The sequence below is a fragment of the Cimex lectularius genome, unplaced genomic scaffold, assembly GCF_000648675.2.
Source record: "Cimex lectularius strain Harlan isolate CLEC.00 unplaced genomic scaffold, Clec_2.1 scaffold2, whole genome shotgun sequence".
Lineage (NCBI taxonomy): Eukaryota > Metazoa > Arthropoda > Insecta > Hemiptera > Cimicidae > Cimex > Cimex lectularius.
In genome coordinates this window covers 5,460,627-5,485,544 of record NW_019394219.1, presented here as the reverse complement: position 1 = coordinate 5,485,544, position 24,918 = coordinate 5,460,627, and the positions used below count along the sequence as shown (strand labels likewise).

Sequence of the window (24,918 nt, the reverse complement as noted above, 5' to 3'; positions counted from 1 at the left end):
AAAATTAATTTAATTCAAGAGGTCTTCATTCTACAAGCTTTAATGCCCAGAAAACGATAAATACTTTTTCAAATAACGTACTAAATTACAATATATTTAGTGGACTATAGCAAAATGGCAAAAAGGAGGGAAAATTTGAAAGGTTGTAAGTTGAGATGGGGAGTCTGAGTTATCGAAGTCACGGTGGCTCAAGTGGTAGAGCAGCGGCGTTTTATCTAAAAGTCGTGGGTTCGAATCCCGCTCGTGGCACTAACGTGTTCATTTCAACCAAAATCTTACATAAAAAGATTAATTAATTTAAAGTACTAAATTACGTATTTCTATGGAAAATTGACTAAATTTATTCCTTTATCTATCCTTATTTCTTAATAGAGAAGCGTAACAATTTACACAATTGCTGCATAAATCAGTCAGTTGGACAATTATCTCGGCATTGATTTAGTATCCTTTTTCCTCCAAGGAGAAAGCCTGCAGATATGAGTCGCCTTGCAGACTTGGCCTCAGGATGCCCTCGGGGTATTTGCGAGGCGAGTGGGCGAAACACGTCTCATACTCTTTTTTTAAACATGAGGAAGTCGCAAATTTGAAAGATTGTGTTATTTAAGGAAATAATAAGCAAAGTCCAAAATTACGAAGTCTAAAAAAGTTTAGAAAATCAATAAATATGCCGTAATAGGCTTCCGATTACTAAATATTAGAAACTATCGACTGTCTCTGATGAAAGCTCCTTTAAAATTCTATTTCAGTTTGGTATTGGCCGGGGGCATGTTCTAATTCCACGGCATGGAGACGGTTAATAGCATAATCCTTGCGAAGGTCGTAGCCGTCGGACCTAGACAATTAGTGTAGAAGAGGAACGTACTTCCTTTATATTTATTCAGAACTAAGGCAGTTCACTATATCGAAAATTTTTTTGCTGAACTGAGGAAACGCCATAGAGCATGGGAAGTTTTTGAAATTAAAATTCTCACCCATTAGGTTCGTGCATGTCGGCTTCTTGAATAAGCTATACGACCTAATTTCCACAATCGAGCTACACTTTCACGATAATTTATATAGCCCGTTACATCAATGCCTTCGAAATATCAGACTGACACATACTGTCTACAGCAAATCTATTAAGACCGGTAATTCGACTAAGGATCATGTTTCTGCATCCCCGGATGAGATTGAGATGATCCCGTCATAATTAGTATTCGATCCTTCCCTCAAGCCTCTCGATTTATATTGATTAATCAAGCTAGACAAACAGAGTCCGTTTCTTAATTAATAAAAAAGGAAGGAAGAGAGATAGGGATTTGAAAAAGAACCCAAGTTCGCCAACTTCCGATAATTAGTCAACCGGGATACGAGAGGAGGAATTATGGAAATTTGCCCAGGAGATGGCTTTACGCTGACTCGCGCGTTCCACCCTCCTACCCCGAAATAAAGGGCTTTTCTCAAAGAGTCATCAAAATATAAGAAAAGGCCAAGTTTCTAAGCCCCCGGGAGATTATTATTTAAAATGGTTTTCAAGTAAACTGACTTTTTTCGCCGGGTTCGGATGCTAATAATGCTCCTCTCTGTCAACGCTCGCAAAATAACATCAGCATTAACATTATAAAAAAAATGTCTTCAACTCATTGTATCTTACATTTTTTTCACATTTTACGGTCCTGGCAATCTCCTGGCCATAAAATTTTATCGCCTTGTAAAAATACGTTTTTGATAACTCAACTATACAAGGCGACATTGTAGTATTCACATTAAAATTAGCATCAAAGAGGCTACATATCATGTTCAGTCGAATGCGATAATTTTCTTACCTTCCACCTATGTACTTTCTTATTTTTTAACATAGTACAAAGAGGAAGCAACGAACATGACATCACTAATTTTTATTAAACTTTTTTTGGTGATATTAAGTAAGTGTTATTACTATCCAAAGTATTAGACAAGTGTCCGAATGGGCCCTAGGAGGAGAAGAAGAAGTACTAAGTAATAGTAATTAATAATAGTACAGCTCCATTTAAAATAAATAAAAAAAATAAAAAATGGCTGTCTGACTATTTTGTGCGTGCATTTTAAGGTGAACTACTACTTGATTTGTTATTTTACCTCAGATAAGAATATAATTTGCTAGAATAATGAGATTCGATAAATAAAAAATTATAAGACCTTTCCAGTAAAGTAAAGCATACACCCAATACGGATTCGTTTTAAGCAACATTATTTTAAAACTCTTAAATACGAATTTTTATAGTAATTTAAAAATAAACATTTTAGAGTTGGTTGGAATCGTAACGTGTCAAGTTTGCACCTTAAAAATTCGTAACTACTCTGGATTCTATCCAAATTAAATGTAATTAAAACGTGTGGTGATTAGTGACCGTTAATCGATATTTATTTAGAAATCGTGAGATGCGGTCTGGTGTGATGTAGGTTTCAGAAAAACATTTTCTTTATCGTGCCAACGTTTCGATCTTTATTGAGATCATCTTCAGTGCTCAAAGTGTTTGTCTTCTGGTGTAATTGTGCCATTCTTGCGTGTCGTGTCAAGAGGCAAGTAATTAAAACTGTTAAAAAGGAACTACTTCATTTTCAACCTATATCAACAACGATTGAATAGTTATGTCATTATAACTGACAAAAAAAAAATATAATAAACAAAAATTCAAAACTTAGTTTTAATTTATATCTCTAATTTTTGATTTAATTACGGGGGTCACGTTTGTGTCACAACGTACATTTTGTAGGGATCTAAACCACTGTAAAATCTCCTCAACATTAGTTGAGTTATTTTTGAGTTGTCACCATTTTTCTGATTTTAAGCGAAAATAAGCAGAAGCATGTGAAGCGCGAAAAATAGAGAAAAAAAAAAGTTTTTTATTTTCCCGAAAATTTTATCCATGTTTTTTCCGGGTACCTACAACGATTATTAACTCGTTTTCTTTGTACAAAAACATTTTGACTTATTTAACCGATAACAATTATGTATTGTATGTCAATAGAAAGCTTGAATTTGATCGCCCCTATATTGTTTCTTTTCGTGTGTTTGCAAAGTAGATAAAAATATTTTTTCAGCAAGAAACAATGTGGATATTTGTTTTTATTATTTTTTATATTTATATATTTTTGTCGTTGTCTGGTGTTTTTGGTCATTTTGGTCAGACTTTTCTTGTTGTTTCGTTTTGTCTAACCACAATGTGATTTGAAAATTAAATTTATGTTTAGCCTCACCCTGCTTATAACCGTGACCAATGACTGAAGACAGTCTGAAACTTTGGTCAGGCTTATCAAAATTGAGACGACAAATCTATAGGTTTTTCACCAGACAGAACCCCCCCCCCCCAAAAAAAAAAAAAAAAAAAAAAAAAAAAAAAAAAAAAAAAAAAGGAAACCTCACAATATATTTTTTCATTTGTTTAGGTTTCTCAAATTTTCTCTTTTTATGAACGGTATAATTATTTTAACTAAACAATAAAAGATGAATACATCCGTATTCTTTTGGTCATAAAAGATCGGAAAAGCCTGTATATAAACATGCATTTAGTCCTCTTGAAGTCCATATAAGAAAAGTTAATTATTAGATATATTAGATCCTCAATGATGCAATGGTAATTTACATTTGCTGTTTAGTATTGATATTCTAATATCCAAACCTCCGGATCTGATCACCGTGATCCGTCCCTCAGCAATAAAAAGTAAAATATATCAAAAGAAAATCAATGGGTCAGATCGGCTGATGGTTGGCCCTCGAAGATCTGTATTGTCCTCATCCGATTAAGAATAGGCTGTGCGAGGTTGACCCATGGAGTAAAAGAGCCAAAGCCTGCGGAAGTGTCCGGTTGTAGAAAAGGTTTTTCCGATGTTCTCGCTTGGTTGAATTCCATGGCTCCATATAGAGAGCGTGTAGAAATGCCACCCAGTATGAGAATGCTTGAACACGGCAGATATGAGTCCGCTTTCTCAATATTGGAAAAAATTGATTTTATTCATTTTGTGTTCTCTTTTGTGAATATTGAAGGTAAATGTATTTCTTAGCGTGAATGTGTAGTATGATAACTGATGGTGGAGTATTGACTACCCATCGTCCGTCAATTAGATTATATGATGATGACACTAGGATAGCATGTATTTGAGAATGATTGAGAGCTTTTTAGGTTTAAAAACTTGATGGAAGCGAAATGACCTAGCCTGGAATCTGCCCCTAGAGCTTTTACTAGGCTATAAATACAAGATATGACACACTAAAATCATTAAAAACCCTCTTACAAAGCAAAATTTTAACTTATAAAGAAATGAAAATTTGGAAATTTCGCAAATCCGTGAATAAACAGATAATTTCTTTAATCTTTTAAAGCTTTCATATTTAATCGGAAATATCTTAAAAGATTACAGATGATTTTTATTTTTTCTGGCGAGAGACGGTTGTACCGTGGTGGGATGTGTGTTTTTAATTAATAAAAACGTTGAACCAATGATCAAAACAAACAAAATCGGTGATTTTAAAATTATAAAAAGTCATCAAATAAAATCCAGCTCGGTTTTTATGGGTAAAGATTTTTTTTTAAATAAAAGAAGATTACTTTTTCAGGTTTTATTTGTTATTCTATATCAAAAATGTTTACAGTCAATTGTCGTTTATTATGTTAATAAATCCATCGGAGATATTCGTCGACCATTTAAACACGACCCTTGCTCGTGTTTCAGAAGACAAATCTAATAAATCACAGCCGCCTCCAATTTGTATTTGTCAGGTGGCGTGAACAAACGAAATTCCGAATAGGCCACCGGAACGGTTATTATTCAAAATCGGTCGAATTTCTCGTACAAAATTATGCCCCTTCTTTGACTGGCGGAGGGCCGGGCGGCTATGACGTTTAATTGGTTATTGATCTGTTTACCGTGGCAAACGATTTGGTGAAATGCTTTGTTATCCTGCCGCTTTCTTCCCTTCCATGGATACGCGCCATCGACACGTTACATCGATTAAGTTTTTCTGATTATTCTATAAACAATTTGACATCTTCTCTTATAAACCATTAACGCTATGACAACAATAAACGCCCAATAAAAGAAATAGTTCATGGCCCAAGCTGATGGTGGATTATTTCTTATTATTTCAGATTTATTATATTTTATAGTTTATTCAGATTTTATTAATAAAATTAAATAAACATTTTTTTTGAAAATTACCAAATTCCAGACAAAAATGTTATAAAACCTGGTTGAATTGTTCATGGTTCTTTCATAAATGCTAGTTCAAAGAATGCTTCTAAAGAAAAAATGATACCGTACTAAATTTTAGTATCAAAAGAATATCGTTGATACCCTCTGGTAAGAATTTAAAAGAAAGAAAACGTAAAAAATTACTTGAAATACAATTTATTTGCATAAGGGGGAGGTCCACCCTCGACGCCCTGGTCGTAAAGGTGGAAGTAAAGCCGTCTTGTATATGAGCTTAGACTAAAAGCCCATTTTACTGTTACTTGCAATTATAACGTTCAAACAGTTTTGTAAACTAAATCAAATTATAAAATATGAAACAGCTAAATAACATAAAATTTATTAATAATTTGTGTTTTTTTAACTTTTACATGTGGTTTAAAAAAAAAAAAAATTCCTGCTTTATTTCTGCTTTACATTTTCCGGAGTTTCGGGAATTTACAACCTTCATCAGCATTTGTTGTAAAATTTCCTTTTCATTTTATGATTCTTGATTTTCCTGTGGTAATCCGTTTTATCCAGGATAATGAAGAATCAAACTTAAGTTATATTATAAAATATGAAGCAGCTAAATAATATAAAATTTATTTATAATTGTGTTTATTTAACTTTTCAATGTGGTTTAAAAAAAAATAAATTACCTGCTTTACTTTTTCTTTAAATTTTCTGGTCGTTTCGGGACTTTACAACCATCATGAGAAATTTGTTGTACGATGTCTTTTTCCACTTTTAGATTCTTGATTATCCCGAGTGTTTTCGTTTTCTCAGGAAAATCAAGATTCAAAAAATAGAAAAGTACACTTTGCAACAGATTCTGGTGATGGGTGATAAATTTCCAAAACGTCCAAAAAATTTCATGTAATAATAAAGCAGGACAATATCACATGGAAAAGTTAAAAAAACACAAATTATAAATATAAAAAAGACAATAAGGCTTTAATAAAAACCATCTTATATAATAAAAATTATAATATAAAAAGCTTAAATGCAAGGGAATTAACTGGAAAAACGATTTTACCCAGAAAGAATCAAAAAATGGAAAAAGATATCTTTCAAAAATTTTTCGAAATTTAATTTAAAAAGAAAACAGGAAATTTGTTAACAAAAAACTACATAAAAGTAAATAAAAAAACACACAAATCATAAATATAAATAGACAATAAGTCTTTAAAAAAATCCATGCACACAATAAAAATTTATTTTCCAGTGGCATATTCATTGAAATGAACGCAAACAGTTCTTCATCGGCAAAAATAAAAATGATAAACGTTAATAAAAATAAAACTAAGAGAGACTCCTTTCCCTTTGTTATACCCCAGAAATAACAAAACCGCCGTAACCTTTTGTTCCCAATCTATTTCTAGATTAATCAGATAGATCTGCCCAGCTTTGGGAACAACATTTCTTTCAGAGATTCAACGAATAAACAAACATTGTCTTGTTTCAAAAATATCGTGGAAGTCGTTTCTTATCTTTCTCTCTTAAAGAATCTTTAGAATCGAAAATGTTTAAGAAATTCCGGCGGTCGGAATAAAACGTAATTGATTTGAGTCTTTTAAGCTTTGAAGGCTGAAATTGTAAAATATCGCTGAAAGTAATTAAATTTTCAAGGTCGACGTAATGAATAAAACTAGGATTTTCGGCCGCAAGACGTTTTTGCCTTCGACAAAGCGGATTATTTTGAACGACACTTTTTTTTTAAAGTTTTACGACGCCTCTTGCAACGCAGATTTTGTTTACTTCCCTTATTTTATAGGGCCTTTTCCATAACTTAAGTATACTATGATGACAAAGAATATATGTTCCGGATTAGGAAGAAAACTGCTAACCAACCCAGTAAAGTGGTCAATGTCGATCAGGTCAAGTAATGACTATAGGGGTATTCATGATCTTTGTGTTAATCCTGTTAACTTTGTTAGGATGTGTTAGATCGAGAAAAATGATGACTAGACTTGTAAGAATAGGCTAGTTAACATTTCTCAATCTAACAGGCCAGGGCCCATGTTAGATGTTAAGTCGAAAATGTAGTCACGCTGCTATCCGTTAGGGCGTAGGTAACCAACATGGCAGCCATGAATTTAACAGTTGTTTTTTGTTTACACGTACATTTATTCTTAAATACGCATTAATTAAATCAGACCAATACATTTCTTTCGTTAATTTCTGACCTGTCCCTATACTCATCATAATAGATATATTCTCTAACCTGTAAAGTAGTAGGCTGTTAGACATTAGGATAGATGTTAGGCATATGGCACGGATTGAAGAGTGCCATTTGTTAGTACTTTTCTAATGCATAGTTTGCATTTCGAATGAAAGAGTTGATTATTTTTTATTTATTTTTTATTAACTTGTGGCATCTTACAATTTAACACAAAAGAAAATCAAAACAAATAACAACAAGCCTTCAAGGACGGTTTTAGGTTTATTTTTGGTTCTACCAATCGCCACGCGCAGCATTGCGGAAAAATTAACGTTAACATGCTAAGAAAAGAAGGGGGTGTTCACGATCTTGCCGGACATTTATCTATTCCAGTTAACACGAGATAACATCTTACAAACATCGTGAATACCCCTTATTTTAGCACCACTATGACTCAGAAATGTGCCAATTTTCTTCTGTTATACATTATCCCAGACCTGTACAGCAGTTGTTTTTTCATATTTCATACTACCCTCCACATCCTTAAATTTCTATTTATCCAAATCGCCCCAATAGTCTCATCCAAGCCCTGCGCAACAGAACCCATCCCTACAATCCCATACGCCGTCTCGAGAGGAAATGACCTCGCAGCATCCTTTCTGAGGAGTAGACAGTGAAGTTATTCAATGAAATGAAGTGATAGAATAATATTGATTATTTGCTCCCCATCAATGTAATTATGTAAGTAGCTGTAAGTATATCTATGTTCATCAAATTACATATCGTAACCCAGAATTGCAGACTGTAATAAAATATTTTTAAAAAATCGTATCAATTTATTTCCCAATTTTCATCACAAAAGTGGTCTACCTTTTAGAGGCTGTTCAAAAACAAGCTCTTGATGCCAAGGTGAACGTATAAAAGCTGAACGTGGGCGAAGTTTTTTATAAAAGAAAAAAAAGCGAACCGATAAAATAAGCAGAAGTTACAATCAATATCTCAAAAATGTTCGAATTATTTGTTAGATCGCCTATTGTGAAATATCGCGTTGAGGTCTGCGAGGTGATGAACCTGTAACTCGATCATCTCCCTTCATCCTGTCTATTCTCGCTGGTTTTGCCTGTCAGAAATGTTTTGGCACTTCGGCATTTCAAATCGGTTGGTCAACGTAATTTTGCCAATTTTTCCTTTTTTAACATTTTTATCAAATATAAACGAATTGCCATTATTGTCGAAAATAGACGGCGAAAACCAAGTGCAGTATCCATTTTAACGTTTTCCGTGCTTTGCAATTTAATTCTTAATTAACACCCTCTCTGAGATATTATTTAAACACAAATTATTGTTGTATTTAGACAATTTGGAGTGTTTCACCATTTCCGGTATGCATCCGTAGTTGGTCAACGTTATTTTCCAGTCAAAACGGTATTAATCAGGGTTGGCGGCGTGGTTGGTGTCGGGCGGGACCGCAGGAGTAATTTGTTCTGCTTGACATATTAACAAAGATGGGCTAATTACATTAATCAAGGCCTCCGCCCACAGAAAAGCGTTGTTTTACGTCTCTTTCTAAAAAGCATTCTTTAAAAACCAAGGTGCCCTCGTTGAAAACCGTTGATTACGTAGCGTACCTTGTTTTGTTCTTACTTTTTTCAAAAATTTTGACGGCCATTTGAATGTGATTGGATGGTGGAAGAAGAGGTACGGAATCGCCGAGTGGATGCTGGTATTTATCTGCAAATTTTTAAAAAGTTAAGCGCTTGGAGTGTGGTTGTTAGTGTCATTTGGTCATGTCCTATGATGAATGTGTGCGCATTAGCGATAGAATAAAAGAAAATTAAATAAAACAGTATAAGACAGCAAAATGCATAAAATTATACTGAATAAAAAAAGTTAAAAAGCAATAAAAAAATCCAATATTCAGTTAAAATATTGATAAATGATGAATTTTGATTTTGAAATATAAATTGTATATTTGATAAATAAAAATATACTGAAAAAGTCAGCAGGGTGGTAGGTGGATTTGTTATACTGGCATAGGAAACGACCAAACTACAGGTTCTTCTCGCAGACCTCAATACCAAATCTCATAATTCATTAAATCTACCTGACACTTCAGACAAAACAGAAATATAGACATCTTAATGATTGGAAACGACCAAACCTCAGGTCCATCACTCCTTGCCTAGTCCAGAGCACTAAAAACCTCTAAGAAAAAAGGCCAAGATGTTCAAAAATGACCAAACTACATGCTTTATTCAATCACCTTACATCAATAATAAAGCCTATAGCGTGACGTGTGGCATACCATATCATTCAGGATGGACAGACCAGGTGTTCTGAAACGACCAAATTTACAGGTTCATATCGCAAATGAGAAGAAACCTTAATTCATTTTTTCTATATATTTACAGTAATATCCCACATATCAGATGCGAACTATGATGTTTAGGAACGACCGAACCACATATCAACCTTCTACAGAAAATAATAAAAGATATCACAAAAGAAACAAGCTAAGTTAGATTATTTCGATTTTCGTAGTGTCTGGCAGACCAATGAGCAAAGAAAGGCGGACCAAGATGAAAAAAATGAACAAAGTACAGGTTCATAACCTTCCTAACCTCAACAAGTAATTGGCAATTCATTATTTCTTAGCCTTTACCATGATGTCTGACCCACTATTTACGTATTTCCAACATACAAGAAGAAAGACCATGATAATTGGAAACGACCAATCCTTAGGTGATCCGTTAAGATCCATAAAAGGAACGAGATAGTTTAGATGACAACCAAACTTCAGGATGGGCCTTGCTGACATCAACAAGCATCTGACGATTCATTACTTCTTTCCGTAGACCATGAGGTATGGCTAAATTATCAAGTATAGACAAACCAGGATGTTGGAAACGACCAAACCTTAGGTCCGTCCATTAAGAGCACAAAAGGAACGAGATGGTTTAGATGTTTTCGATCATTCTTGTGTCTGACAGCCTAGAAAAAGCGGACCTAGAAGCTATTAAATATTCAAACTTCAGGATGGACCTTGCTGGAATCTTGACGATTCATTGCTTCTTTTCGTAGACCATGAGGTGTGCCCAAATCATCAAGTATAGACAAACAGGATGTCGGAAACAAAGAAACTATAGGCTGAACAATACAACTTACACATCCTTATTCATCTTACACTTCGTCATAATGAATGACAACAGAATCTCATATTGTAGCTTTCAGTGTGCTAAACGAAGAGTTGTATATTTGTCGTTTCCGATTATCGTCCTTTCTATGGTGGTGGGGTTTTGACATCTGTCCGCATAAACTTCGGCAAAAAATCTCACGAGTATATAACATAATAGATAATCTGCAAGTGATTCTTTCAAGCACTATTTAAAAGTGTTGACGAAGCATACTATTTAAAAAAGTTGACTGAATTATTAGTTTGTTTGTATTTAGATAGCATCTATGATCAAGTGGAATTGAATTTAGATCCTATCATACTACTCGATAAAAAAAATGTATTTTCTTTGTGTAGTATGTATACTTTATCTTTTACTTAAATAGAAGTTTTAAATAGAGCTTTGTAGTTAAAATTCATGGATGGCATCCTTGTGAAATTAGGCTTTGTTAACACTTTTAATGGCTTTTAAGCGAGAACCTATAAACCGATCGGCGTATTCAACGTCTTCAAGTCTCAGGTGAGTGGAGGGACATCCCCGGGGGTTTAAATTTTAACAGTTGACAATCGGCAATGCAGCAGGTGGAATAATCAGGAGGGAAGCCGGTTTAATAAACTAGTTTTACGAGTTCACCCCACGGGCGGGGGTGACGTTACGATCCGCGGGTGATGAGGGGGCGGTTTGAAGGGCTCCCCATCCTCATTACAACTAGTTGCTCCCCCAGAAATTCCCACACGCTCCCTCCTGCTATGAAGTTGGCCTGGAACATATTAGCATAACACGCCCGCCCCCAGCCGTCGTTCTACACCTCGAATGCCCGTTCCTTCCCCGCACACCGTTACCTGAAAAGTGTTCAAATAAAAATTCCAATCCCCTCTGTTTTACATTCTAAATCTCGATCGATGGATTGGATGGGTGTACTTCGGAAATTAATAAATTTTAGTTAGGTAATTAAGCAATGTCCGATGAAAGGGGGAGTTGAGCCGATTAGTTCACTGAACGATCAAAGGCCATTATGTCGTACTCCAATCTGCCAACACGACGACCAATTACACAGGAGAACCGCAGAACCAATATTGGATTTTAAAGAAACCAGTTCAAAAGTTTGTTTTTTCAACATTTCTAATCATTCATCTTGACAATTACACCGGCCGTACGTCGTCTGTGAAATATCGATGGATTAAGATAGACAGACCATTTATTAAGAAAGGTAAACCAAAAATGGCTTTAGTTCTCAAAGACCAAACTGGATTTGCAACCGACCCGCCCACACAGGCTGACCTCAAAACCCGGAGATAAATCCTCGGGGTCGAAAGTTGTGAAACCTGCTGCGGGCTCTGAGTCACGTCCCTCGGCAAATGCATTTTACAATTTGATCCTTGCTCTGGACCAGGGGCGGGGAGATTCACTTCACGCAGTTTGGTAATAGATTTTCGCAACTAGAAACGGTTCGGTGTAAAATTTAACCACCGGCCGTAACTCACTGCCTTTTTATTATCCTCGCCCCATCCGGGCCCATTACGGCTCTTTACGCCCGTGTTATTTCATTTCTAGTTTATAAGGCTTTTTGCCCTTTATTACTCGACTATTGTTGTCCAGGCCAGTTAACCTTTCATTACTTTTAATTGGGCCATCTTACTTTCGTATAAAAAACCTCCATGTCCCCGGTCAGTAGTTGAATATATTAAAGAAAGTTCTATTTCCCTTAATTAACTGCTTGAATTCTAATGAAAAAACATAAGATCTCATGTTCCAAGCCTTATACAGTTTCTTTAATGTTTTTTTCCATATACTTTACTTATCTCGCATATTACGATTTATGATAAGTAGAAACTTACAACCTTCTAAACATGAAATATTATTCAACCTATAATTGACTCGAGCTTTGACTATCCGAAAAAAGTCAATTTGAATGACAAAAAGGAGTCGGATCAGTTAAATGTATAATGGTGTTCATTAACATGAAAGAAGTGATAAATAATACAGATCTCTTTCTTTTTTCTCCCCAACCTTGTACATCTCTTCTCACGTCTGACCGGTGGTGAGGTCCCTCAGGTGTCCGACGAGGGTCAACATGGGTCCATCTCATTAACAAATCTAGAGAATTTATACTTAAAAAAAACCATTTGGTGAATTCACCCTAAAGATCTTATTTTCATAGGATTTTTCATGGTTTGCCAGCTGCTACAAGTTTGCATCGAGAAGCAGCAGCTTAGCATTTTAATTCGATGGAATGGCTTGACGGGCTTCGGTTGATCTATTTTCATGACTTAGCATTTTAAATCCGCTCGCTTTCCGCACTGCAGCGCGTTTTTGGGACTAAAACTGCCGCGTACTGTCATATTAGAATAGCAAATCATGAACAAAACACCTCAGATCGCACAATTAACCACCAAACAGTAATGCTAAATAATGAATCGTGAGATTTCTTATTGTGTGCGAGAAGATGAAACTGTATTTTGGTCGTTTCTTACACCAGGTCGATAGTAAACGACCATCTAGTGACCACACCATTTTCTTCAACAAATGACATCAAAATTAATTTTTTATTTGTACACAAATTTTGCTATTTAACATGTAGGACGTTGTCTGGTTTTTATTATGGATGAGAAATTACGATTATGAATTTTGTTGTTGATGATGAACCTGTAGTTTGGTCTTTTTCGACGATCTTGTCCGCCTAACCTGGATGTGTTTAGTCTGGTAGGCATAGACCAATTAAAGAAAATTGCATGAACTGTGGGATGTCTTCAGACCATAAAATAAAATCACACGGCCCAAACGAGGAAGTAGAAGCGAATCATGAAGAAATGTCCGGATTTTCAGGATCATCACCCCGCAGACCTGAACCAGATGTCGCCAGTTCTTTCATTGCAACAACGTCTGATGGACCAAAAACATGATATACGGAACCATACAGTCTCTGCGGGTAATGAACCTGAATTCGGATGGTGTTCCGCCTATCCTCGCTGTTTTTGTTCCGTGGGATTTTATTTTACGTTTGAGGGGGTAGAGAACCTTTAGTTTGGATACATTCCATCTAGGTCCGCTTCTTTGCTGGTTTTGGTCCGCCAGACATTGTGACAGACTGTACCGAAGTATGAGCTGTGAAATTCTGGGCGATAAACCATCAATTTGGATGTTTCCGATCATCCTTTCCGCATATCATGTTTTTGGTCCATCAGATGTTGTTGCAATGAAAGAACTGGCAACATCTGGTTCAGGTCTGCGGGGTGATGATCCTGAAAATTCGGACATTTCTTCATGATTAGCCTGTACTTCCTCGTTTGGGCCGTGGGATTTTATTTTATGTTTGAGGGGGTAGAGAACCTTTAGTTTGGATACATTCCATCTAGGTCCGCTTCTTTGCTGGTTTTGGTCCGCCAGACATTGTGACAGACTGTACCGAAGAAAGTATGAACTGTGGGATTTCTTGTTGCAGACTGCCGGAAGATGAACCATCAATTTGAATGCTTCCATATTGTCATCATCATCACGTCCGCCTATCTTCTCCGTTTTTTGTCCATCAGACATTAGGTCAATGAAAGAACTGTGCGACGTCTGGTTCAGGTCTGTGGGGTGATGAACCTGAACGTTTGGACATTTCATCACCGTTCGCATGTACTCGCTCATATGGTCTTACGCATATCTACATTTGAATATCTCCAGGGGCTGGGAATACTAAATACCATATAAAAAAAGAAAAGTATTGAAGAGTAATCGAAGTTAGGCTTAGCTGGATTGGGAAAAATATACTTAATGGAACAATCATCACTTAATCTTGTGATTATAGTCTTAGCTGATGTAGAATGTGATGTGCTTCTGATCGTCGATTTGGTGATGGGTTGACAACAATCGACTTTACCGTACATGCACCGGATTATCGTTTTCTGACCAGAAGCGACTGGCCTTCCCTCTGAATTTAAAAAAGGCGACGGACAAAGCTGAAAAATTGACGGCGAGGGAGAAAGCAAGGCGGCTAAACGTTATCCAACCCCCTGAATATTTTCGTGTTCCCGGCTCGGTTCCGGGAGGATCGATAAGCCCGGCGGGGCCCGGATCGATCCCCCGGCACGCGATCTCCCAAAACCGAATTAAATATGTCCGCCCCAGTTCTAGAGAAAAACGGCTTTAGAACCGAAAATTTCGCCCCTCGGGGCCGTATCGATTGCCGGCGCCGGCCAGTCGGTTGATATCCGAGACCGTCCGTGCTCAGGGCCGGCTGACCGGAGAGCTTCGATTACAACCGAAAGCAATTGCCGTCCGATCCATTCCACTTGCCTAGGAAAACCCTGCAACCTTTCACCAGGATTTCCATCAAAAAGGTACATCTGGAACATCCTTCTATGTCAAACTCAATCATTAACGATAAAAAAAAGTAAATTAAAACTTTATCCATGCCCATTATTCCATGCTTGCAATATTTTATCTTACATCTAGAAAGTTTATTGAGCGTATGGAAAGTAGTAATACAAGCTCAAGGCTAATATGAAGGTAAATCCTTCTTTTTTGATTAAAACAGCGGGCAAATTTTAGATAAAGAACCTTTAAACCTTAATGCCTTGTGCAAAAAATTAAACGGCAGTCTACACCATTTATTTAAAAAAAAAAAAAATAAAGTCATAAGGTCGTTTCTGGTTTGTCCTTATATTTTCTGTATCTGACATTACTTTTATACATTTCGACTTTTATACATCTTCATCCATATAAGCTTCTCAAAGATCAAACATCACCTAGGATAGGCGGACCTAGATGATAGAAAACGACCAAGTTTCAGATTCATTACCACGCAGACCCCAAGAGAACCTCACCATTATTTTTATAATTATTCATATTTTTTAGCTTGTAATGCCCAGCATATGAGAAGAAAGAGGTATGCGTTCAATGAAAATAAGGGACGACCACAAATTTCAGGTCCACCCCTCCACAAAAGACAACAAAAATACCAGAAAAGAAACAACATAGTTTAGAAGTTTTCGATCTTCCTTGTCTCTGGCAGACCAACCACCAAGGAAAGACGGGCAAAGAAGATAAGAAATAACCAAAATACAGTATTTTCTTGCCCCAGGAAATGTGGCATACCAGATTACCAAGGATAGGCCAGGATGTTGGAAACGACTACAGGCTGAACGATACAACTTACATTTCATTATTCTTCATAATGAGTGACACCAAACCAGAATGGTGTAGTTCTTGACCTCAACAATAATTTAATATTGTACCTTTGAATGTGTAGATTTGGGTTGTAGATTTGTCGTTTTTTAGTATTTTTCGTTTTTCCGAAAAATCATTAAGCAAACTATTTCTTATGTGTACATCATCCGACAGAACAACATATCTCACACTTTAATTTTATTGACTTTACTCTACATATCACGAGTGGACATTTACATATTAGTAACCTTAATGTTGCTTAACTTCAAAGTTATTAAATACTCAATAACTAAAAATCTACCAAATGTTAGTAAACTGATCGTTAATTAAAGCTAGCAGATAGATTAAAGGTCAAAATTTAATTTTACTTGTATAGGTTGCTTCTCGAGGCTTATTTTTGGACATATATCTGCGACTTAGTGCTTAATTGGTTAAGTTATTTTTCTATGTTACCTAGTTTTTGTTCTTTCTTACAGCAGAGCAGGCATTTATGTTTAATGATCATGTTTTTCCGTTTATTAGCTCGAAGGTTTTTACTCAGTAATGTAAAGCCTGTAAAGATTTAACTTAATTGACTATTTAAATAAAGTGTAGAAAAATTGTAACTCTGGTAATCTTCTTTAAACTTTTTGTCAATTACAATATTTTTCTTTATTCCTTATATAGTCACGATAGCTCAAGTGGTTAGAGCAGCGGCGTATTGAGCCGAAGGTCGTGGGTTCGAATCCCGCTCGTGACACTAGCTTTTTCATTTCAACCAAAACATTACATAAAAAGATTAATTTGTTTTAATATTGAACTCCGCAGGTCACATAGATATAAGAATTTTTTTTAGAAGAAGAAAATGTCGAAGCTGGTGTTTAGAATGTTTATAAAGGAAAGGAAAACTTAAATGAAAGATAAGTGGCATTTCAACTCACCAAACTGAGAATACAATAAGTAATCAGAGGATCCTCACCTGGAAAAGAAACAACAAAACAATTAGCTCTAGAAATTTCGAAAGAATGAGTCTAAAATGTAAAATGTCGCTGATCGACTTCTTCTTGACAAATGTTGGCCAAACATCGCTAAACTGCAGGTCGTGCAGAATAAATTTCTTGGGCTTGCAACATGGGGCGTGTGGAATATAAATCAGAAATGACATTATTGAATTATTTAGTTTTATGAAATTTTTTCTCACAATGTACTGCCAGATGGATAACTGGGCAGTATGGGGAGGAGAGGAAGAGGAGAACTCTACGAACTATGGGTGTAAGTACTTACTATTTTCTTAAATATATTTTACCAAATAAAAAATAGAAAATTTTAATTTGTTGTGCAACCGATACTCTGATATTATATGCTTGAGAAAACAGGAGTGTTTATATTTTTATAAATTCTTCAGAGGATTCCAAAAATCAATTGATTATATCGGCACCAGCACAATGACCATCAAAGCAATGATTCTTCCTAATCTTCTTTTTATTGTTTGTTTATTAATTAATCAAGCGATTTATGCATTTGAATTGGTACAAATGATAAATTCTATGCTGATTTATTAGACGGTACAAGGACGGAGAGATATTTCTCTCAGATAACGTCACCGGATCTTTGAAATAGCATCAGAAATACAGATTCCCGACGGAAAACATTTGTTACTTATTTTATTAGTGGGCGAATTAAAATATTCAGCCTGTAGGCGTATTCAGGCAAATTGCAGTTTAATACCGTTGGGTCAGTTGGCCGTCAACTCTCGTTTCCGAGGTAATAAACTCGCCTCCAGCAGGAAGTTTGCCTGTTTTATTTGGGCTAAGGCCAAATTGCTACTGCCATTACCAGCCTGGGCAAATTTTAATTGTTATAATAAGAATAAAACACACGGGCTAATAAAATATTCAAGATATACAAGAGATATGTATAATAACATAATTTCTCACTTTAAAATTAACTTTTTTCTGTCTTTTTTTATGATTGTACATCGAGATTAACTTTCATTACAATATAAAAATAAGGGAAGATTTGTATCTGTGATTATACCTTGTGTAAAACTGTAAATTAATGAATTATTTCAATAGGACATTAAACTTAAATTTATTCCAGGGCTATTTTTGCTTCTAGATAAAATAGAAAAAATCTTTTAAAATCTGTTTTAACCTTAGATAATCAATAGGTTATCGATCATTATAATTTTAAAATCATATTAATAGTGATAAATTGGGTAAAGCAATAAGACAAATATTAAATTTTAAGGGTACTTTAAGGTTGCTTAAGTCCAAGTTTTCACTACATGTGCTTTCGCTTATCGGAAAACAGAGCATAAAATGAAAAAAAAATGCCGAACTAGGAAAATGCGCAGCATTTAAATTGAAAGAATGGACAAGTTTTTCACTACAGAATAACAACAAAATCTGCTCAATTTTAGGTGCTTAGGTCTATACGAATTCAGTAGACTGACATGGAATCCACCCAAGACTTGATTATTTACCAAGTTTTACCATTTACACTGAACAAATAGAATGACCGACAACGTACAACAGAGTTATTCAGATAAACTCAAGTTAGAAGCTTAGGATTGATTTGTTCTTTGTAAGTATTACAAAAAATATTTATCCGTTGAAATCCCCTCGAGTTATCATCATAGCCACAATGATTAAACTTGTCTGCTCTGTTCACGAACCTTTTATTCTTACCTTTATTTAATTAGGACCTTAGAACTATACCTAGACAACAAACTGACGTTGAACTACTACACAAGGTTTGATATGTTCCTTAATAGTAATAAGCAAATTATTTTATGCGAAGTTTATACGTACAATGGACAGACAGAATATGCCTAAAGTGTACAATAAGGACCTGTTAACATCCACTCAAGTTAGAAGCTTAGGAATACACCTAGGCAATAGACTGACGTATCTTCACACAAGACATGATGCTACTTTTAAATAAAGTATTTTATGATTTGAAACACAATTAGTAGACTTGATCACCAATAAGAAGGAAGGATTCGAGCCAAATTAGGTCCTTAGGACTGACTACCTAGGCAGCATATTGAATGAATTATACAAGACATTCGCAAAAGTTTGGTGCTTAGAACTTGATCTAGTCAGCAAACTAACGTAAAATCTCAAGGAAGAATTTGATTACGTTCTTAGTAAGTAATAGAAGTAAATAGAATAATTTGAAAAACACAAAACGTTTACATTTACTCAGGGACCTATTGACATCAACTGGAGTAAGGTGCTCAGGACTATTCCAGCATATCAGATTGACTTGAAATCCTAACATACGTAAGGGACAATCCTTAATGTTTGGAAAAATGGAAATACGTCTAGGACAGAAGTAAGACCAGCTACCTTTCGTTCCAACAATTTAGCCATAATGATAGAGCTGTCAGATTCCGCCATCTAATATACTGGACATCCATTTCTTCCAGTCAAGTCTTCACACAGACTGTACAAGCTGTTTAACTTGAAAAATTTGATGGGTTTTTGCTTCGTTTAGTTCCATTTTGTTTAAGAAATGTTTAGTTTATGTAGCTATCGAGAGATTGGAGAAATATATTTTATTTAAGGAAAAGATAATTCTACAAATCCAGTCCGTATCGCCTGCCATTTACTATTTTTAACATTTGCAGATAAAAATCCTAATAAAAAATCAGTGCAACAGTGAATGTGCAACATTATACTAAATATACTGTTTTATCATAGGTTGAAGAGCAATTTCGATATAAAAAATGGCCTGATCCGCACACTTTCTCAGTCCTCCGAGACGTTTGGCGGAGAGGAGTAATAAATGTAGTTCTTCTATCGAGCTTAAACAGAAACGGTGCAAAATCGGCATTTTAACGACATCATTCCAAATACGGGACTCGGATCCGATTTGGGAAAAAGGGTTTTCAGAATGGCGCAATTCCGACCCGAATAAACAACCGGGGATTCCAGTTTATTTGACTTTCTCGAGATGACAGATAAAACAACAAAAATATCACAGTTTTTACTGTAAAAGGTTTGTTGATCATATTCGATTGGTACACGCCAGTAAATATACAAAAACTTAAATATATATATATATTTTTTTTTTGTAAATAAAACAGATGAAAAGAAACAAGATAGCTTTATTTAAAATACCTGCCGTAAAATCAACTCAGTCACCATACGAATTCACTATTAGTCATTATTACCTCAGTTTTAAAGAGTATGTTAAACCAATTTTGCAACATAAAATTCAAGCCTTGTTGTTAACCTGTTAAGCAGACATCATCACTCGACCAAAAGGAGTTGTGCTTCGATGTATTCCTAGATGTAAAGCGGCTATGGCACTCGGGGCTGTTCTAGAAGCTTAAGAGAATCCCCTCATACCAACCTAATGCTAGACTCCTACCTAACCAACAGATACTTTCAAGTCAACACTGGCCCCTCTCTATCAGCCGGCTATCCCACAGATGAACAAGGATGTATCTTAGGACCCATTCTCTACATAGTATAAACCTCGGACATTCCTATTTTTCCTGCAACTCACCACGTATGCGGATGATACCGTCACTTTGTTCTTATAAAGATTGTCACCTCAACCAGAAACCTGTAATTTAAGATCTTTTGAGCAGTGGTTCAAGCGGTTGAAGATGACAATATACATACAAAAATGTGAAAATTCACTGTTACCCTTCGCAGAATAAGCAATGTTCCTATCTATTATAATAACATCCCTCTCGCACCAGCTAATGGAGCTAAATTGGGCTGTACATTGACTAACGAACTACATGGAAGCCAAACACAAGACCCAAAAGACATGAACTAAAAAGACGCTTCAGACTTCTTAAAAGATTGATGAACCAATGAACCAAACTAACTCTTCAAAACAAACGACTCATTAATATTACTAATTTGAAACCCATATGGACATACGGCATCGAACTTTGGGGTTCGACAAAACCTAAGGTTGAATACCAATGAATCCTTTAGTTCCAAATATTTAGCATCCATGTCCAACCTGGCTGGAGTTCCAACCTAAAAAAAATCGTTCAACAATACTTTCCAACCTCAAATGCATCCAATTCCTACGATCCAAAAACCTTCGAACCTTGACGATGCTCCTTTCTATGTATCCAATTCAAATGATATTAATAACCAATAGGACCTTGAAGTCGCCCAAAACCGCTACAAAAAGTTTACAAACAATTATCCAGCCACACAAACTCTCATGATTCATGACAAAATTTTCATCCTGTGCCCTTCTAATAATCCTCCCGACGTCACTCGCCTCACGACCCACTAAGTGACAGTGAAAGTGATAAACCCTAATATAAAGCCATTTATGTTTTGGTGGTCAATTGACCAAGTTACTTTTTTCAATTAATTATTCGTTTTATGTAAGGTCTTGGTTGAGATAAAAAAGTCAGTGTCACGAACGGGATTCGAACCCACGACCTTCGGCTAAATACGCCACTGCTCTAGCCACTTGAGCTATCGTGACTTCGATCCTCTCGAAGCCTCTTCATAAGTCGCTGAGCTAATTACTACCTGATTACACGACATTTAAAAATGGCAAAAAGAGGGAAAATTCGAGCCGTTGAAGGTTGAGATGGAGAGCTGGTGTCCGAGAGGATCGAAGACACGATAGCTCGAGTGGCTAGAGCAGTGGCGTATTTAGCCGAAGGTCGTGGGTTCGAATCCCGTTCGTGACATGACTTTTTTATCTCAACCAATCCCCTACATAAAAAAATAGTTAATTGAAATACCTAATATAAAGGAGTAACTAGGAATGAGTAGTTCCTCTTTTTTCTTATTTACGTACATTTTTTCATTCATTTTGCTTTGAGTTTAAAATGTTATCCAGTTTACTTAAACATAGCAATTGGCGCAAAAATAAATTTAAAAAAGTCTCTTAAACTTTTCTTTTAATTTATTGATGATTTTATTACATTTTTTTCGTAGTTTTTATAAAGAAAAGAATTTTCTAAAAGTTTACACGTAGTGATTATGACCATCTCAGTGTGATTTCACCCAGGCCCGATGCACAATTTGTAAAAAAAGTGACCCTAATGAGAGCAAAGCATCATTAAACCTTTAGGGTCAGCCGGGCTTCGCTTGGGTAACGCCTTCTTTAAAACCAACTAGCATTCTATTGATGACTACATCCCCTTGCAAACACTCGTGACCCCTTTTTGTTCGACGGACGCAATTAGTCTTCCCTTTACAAAAATACCAGGAGGGGATCATTAATAACTGACCGGAAGTGGGCCCTGCTTCGAGAAGAAACCTGGACGGGAATTTCCCGTCGAACGACGCAGTACCATTACTATAACATCTCAAAACGTGCAGTACCACTTTCTCCGATTATCTGATTTTGATTTAATCTATCTCTACTGCACCTTATTACGCCATTATCAAAATTAAACACTGACCCACCGGGAATTTTTCCAAAATCAGGGGAAAATAGTTCTGTATATATGAATATATAATCGTTTGTTTCGAGAAAATCGTAGAAAGCGACCGCGCATATTAACATATTCCATAACATATTTCTAACACAATAGGAAGAGTTTTTTATACGTCCTGATAAATATTTCTCAACAAATCTTGAATTCCTTGACCAATTTATGCTAAAATCGGTCTATTGAGGGCGGAGATATGCTTTGCAACCTTAGAACTTATGAAAATATAGTAATATAGTATAGTAAATCACCTTGAAACTACGTAAACTGTGTTGCGAAATACAACGACATTTCTTGTTGAGGTAAGTAGGATGATGAACCTGTTTTATCGTTTCCGATCATCTTGGTCTGTTTATTCTCCATGTTTTGGCTGCCGCTGTTCCAGGGCTCTTGGCGAAATAAACCAAACAACATTAGAATTATCGGTGACTGAGAGAGGAATGAAAAAGGACAAGAACTAGCATCACTTGAAAACACAGAAGTCTTCCAAAACAAACCGACCACTTAAGATAGGGAAATGTCGAAACACTAGACAGTCCAGCATGGTTAGACAAGGATAACCCGAACCGGCCAAACTACAAAATAAATTATAGCTACAGTTTCATAGAGTGATGTAATTGTTTCCAATCACCTTAATCCGTCTATTCTCTTTTTCTTTACTTCGCTGGTAACAACAATCAAACTGGTGAAATCCAGAAACGCTGCATTTTTAGCTGCTTATTCTAAGTGCTTCAATCTTCAACAGTACCACCACTTAGATGGGGAAATGCCTAAGAGGCATACTGGTCTTCATATCCCAGAAGCTTCCTTGTTCAACAGACCCACTAAAGATGTTGAAATAAATGGCGCCATCTTTGTCTGCCTATGATTGACTATTGATGGCGCCATCAATAGTCCTACCACTGAAGATGTTGAAATGCAAATAGAGCCATCCCTACATATCCTAGATATTTCCACATTCAAAAGACCAATCACCAAAGATTGTAAAATGCTGAAACACGTCGTCAGTCAATCATTCCTCAGGGTGAGGCAAACCCATCTCCTGTCTGAGATAAGAACAGCAATGATTGTGATATCAAGATGCTTGGTAACGACCAACTAACAAAATAAATTATGCCTAAATAATCGTAGACATAATATTATATGTACAGATTTCGCTATTTTCCGTCGAATATACCCTTTTTTAATTTCAAAGTAACCCTATTGCGGACCAAAGCAGCCGATTTTAATTTTAAATCAACCATTTGAACTTCAACTTAATCTGTTTTAATTTTTTTAATTAACCTTTTTTAAGTTCAGATTACTTTTTTTAATTTCAAATTATAAAAATTCTTAAACTAAATTATAATTCTTTATTTGTATATTTTATTTTATATAATTTTAATTTTGATTGTAATTAATTTTCATATGGTTTTTAAAAGCCCGATTATTACTTATTTTCAAAAATGTCAAATATGTGGATTTTATATTACAATCTTATATCTCGTCGGTTTTTTGTTGAATAAAGGGTTAATTCGAAGATAACAACGGTTAATTTGCAATTAAAAAGGGCTAATTTGAAGTAAAACAATGTTAATGCGAAATTAAAAAGAGGTAATTTGACAGGGAAAAACTGTAGACTTTAAATAATATAGTTGAATGTAAATGTTCATAGTTTTAGTATAATTGTGAGTACTTTTTAATATGTTTTCCATTGGTCTACGGAATGTAAGGTAAAAACTACAATAGTACCATAGGGCATTATTGGATTCAATTAGGTTAGCTACTAATCAAAAATAATGCATATTCCAATATCGCTTGAGGTTATTTTCCATCAACAACCTATAAAGGACGAAATCGAGCATAGGTCCAACCACTCACGTACTACCTCCTGGCCCTATACGACTCAGATGATAGAACGCCGCCGGAGACCCGAAATTAAACGGGACGGCACGATTCGATACAGATTACAAATTGTCTCGGCCTTGGGCCATTGTAAGAACGAAATTTAATTAAAAACCAATCCCCCGCAGTGAAAACAGAGTCACCTCTCTGGAACGGATGATATCTCACTTTCGTCGGCATCCGAACAAAAAGTCGGCTTCCTTCCTGGACGAATTAGAACCCCGAAACCCGAGCTGGCACGAAAACTACTCTGGTCGGTAAATACACTCAAAGGTGACGTAAAAATCGATTCGTTTTGCGATTCGGAACGAATACCATGGCCGCAGACTCAAATCTTCAAGTACATCATTGAAACAATTAATTAACTCCATAACAACAATTCAGTTTTTTCTACCTTAATGGCCGTTTTAAGATAGGTGAAAAAGGTAAAGAATTTGACCCAAGCAATTATCTTTAATAAACTGAATGATTTCAAGATTACATTTATTATAGCAAAAGTTTAACTTACAATTGTTAAACGTACAAAGAACATGACAAAACATCGAATTCATATAACGACAACAGTACGAGTTACTGGAAGTTAAGAAAAAATAACATGTACAGTATTCTCTTTAAAGTTTGCACAATTTAAAACAATGTTAAACATAGGAACTTTGAAGTGTCGGGTATAAACAACTAAAGTAAGCCAAGTAAAGCGGTACTTAACCATTACAGTTGTAACAAATTTCCAAGACAAGCTTTTGGAAATAAAAATGTAAAAAATTCATACATATTTTGTCAACTTTCAAATGCAGCAGGGTTGAAAAAGTGAGCGGAGAATTTATGAAAGATTCTAGTTTGTCGTTTTCAAGATAATCTTAGTTCAGCTATTGTTCTGAGTTTCTTAATATGGTCTGGAGTTGAGTAAGTCAGTACTCGACTGAAAGAACAAATATTTCTGAAGA

At 35.5% G+C, this 24,918-nt stretch overlaps 1 protein-coding gene and 1 non-coding gene across 8 annotated transcripts in view; one reads left to right on the top strand and one right to left on the bottom strand.

Annotated features, from left to right (window-relative positions):
- The window catches only part of LOC106666717 (protein muscleblind), a 264,153-nt gene that overhangs the window by 166,306 nt on the left and 72,929 nt on the right, over positions 1-24,918 (bottom strand). The window lies entirely within an intron of this gene.
- On the top strand, positions 16,344-16,417 carry Trnan-auu. The gene has a single exon. It is a non-coding gene; the product is annotated as a tRNA-Asn (tRNA).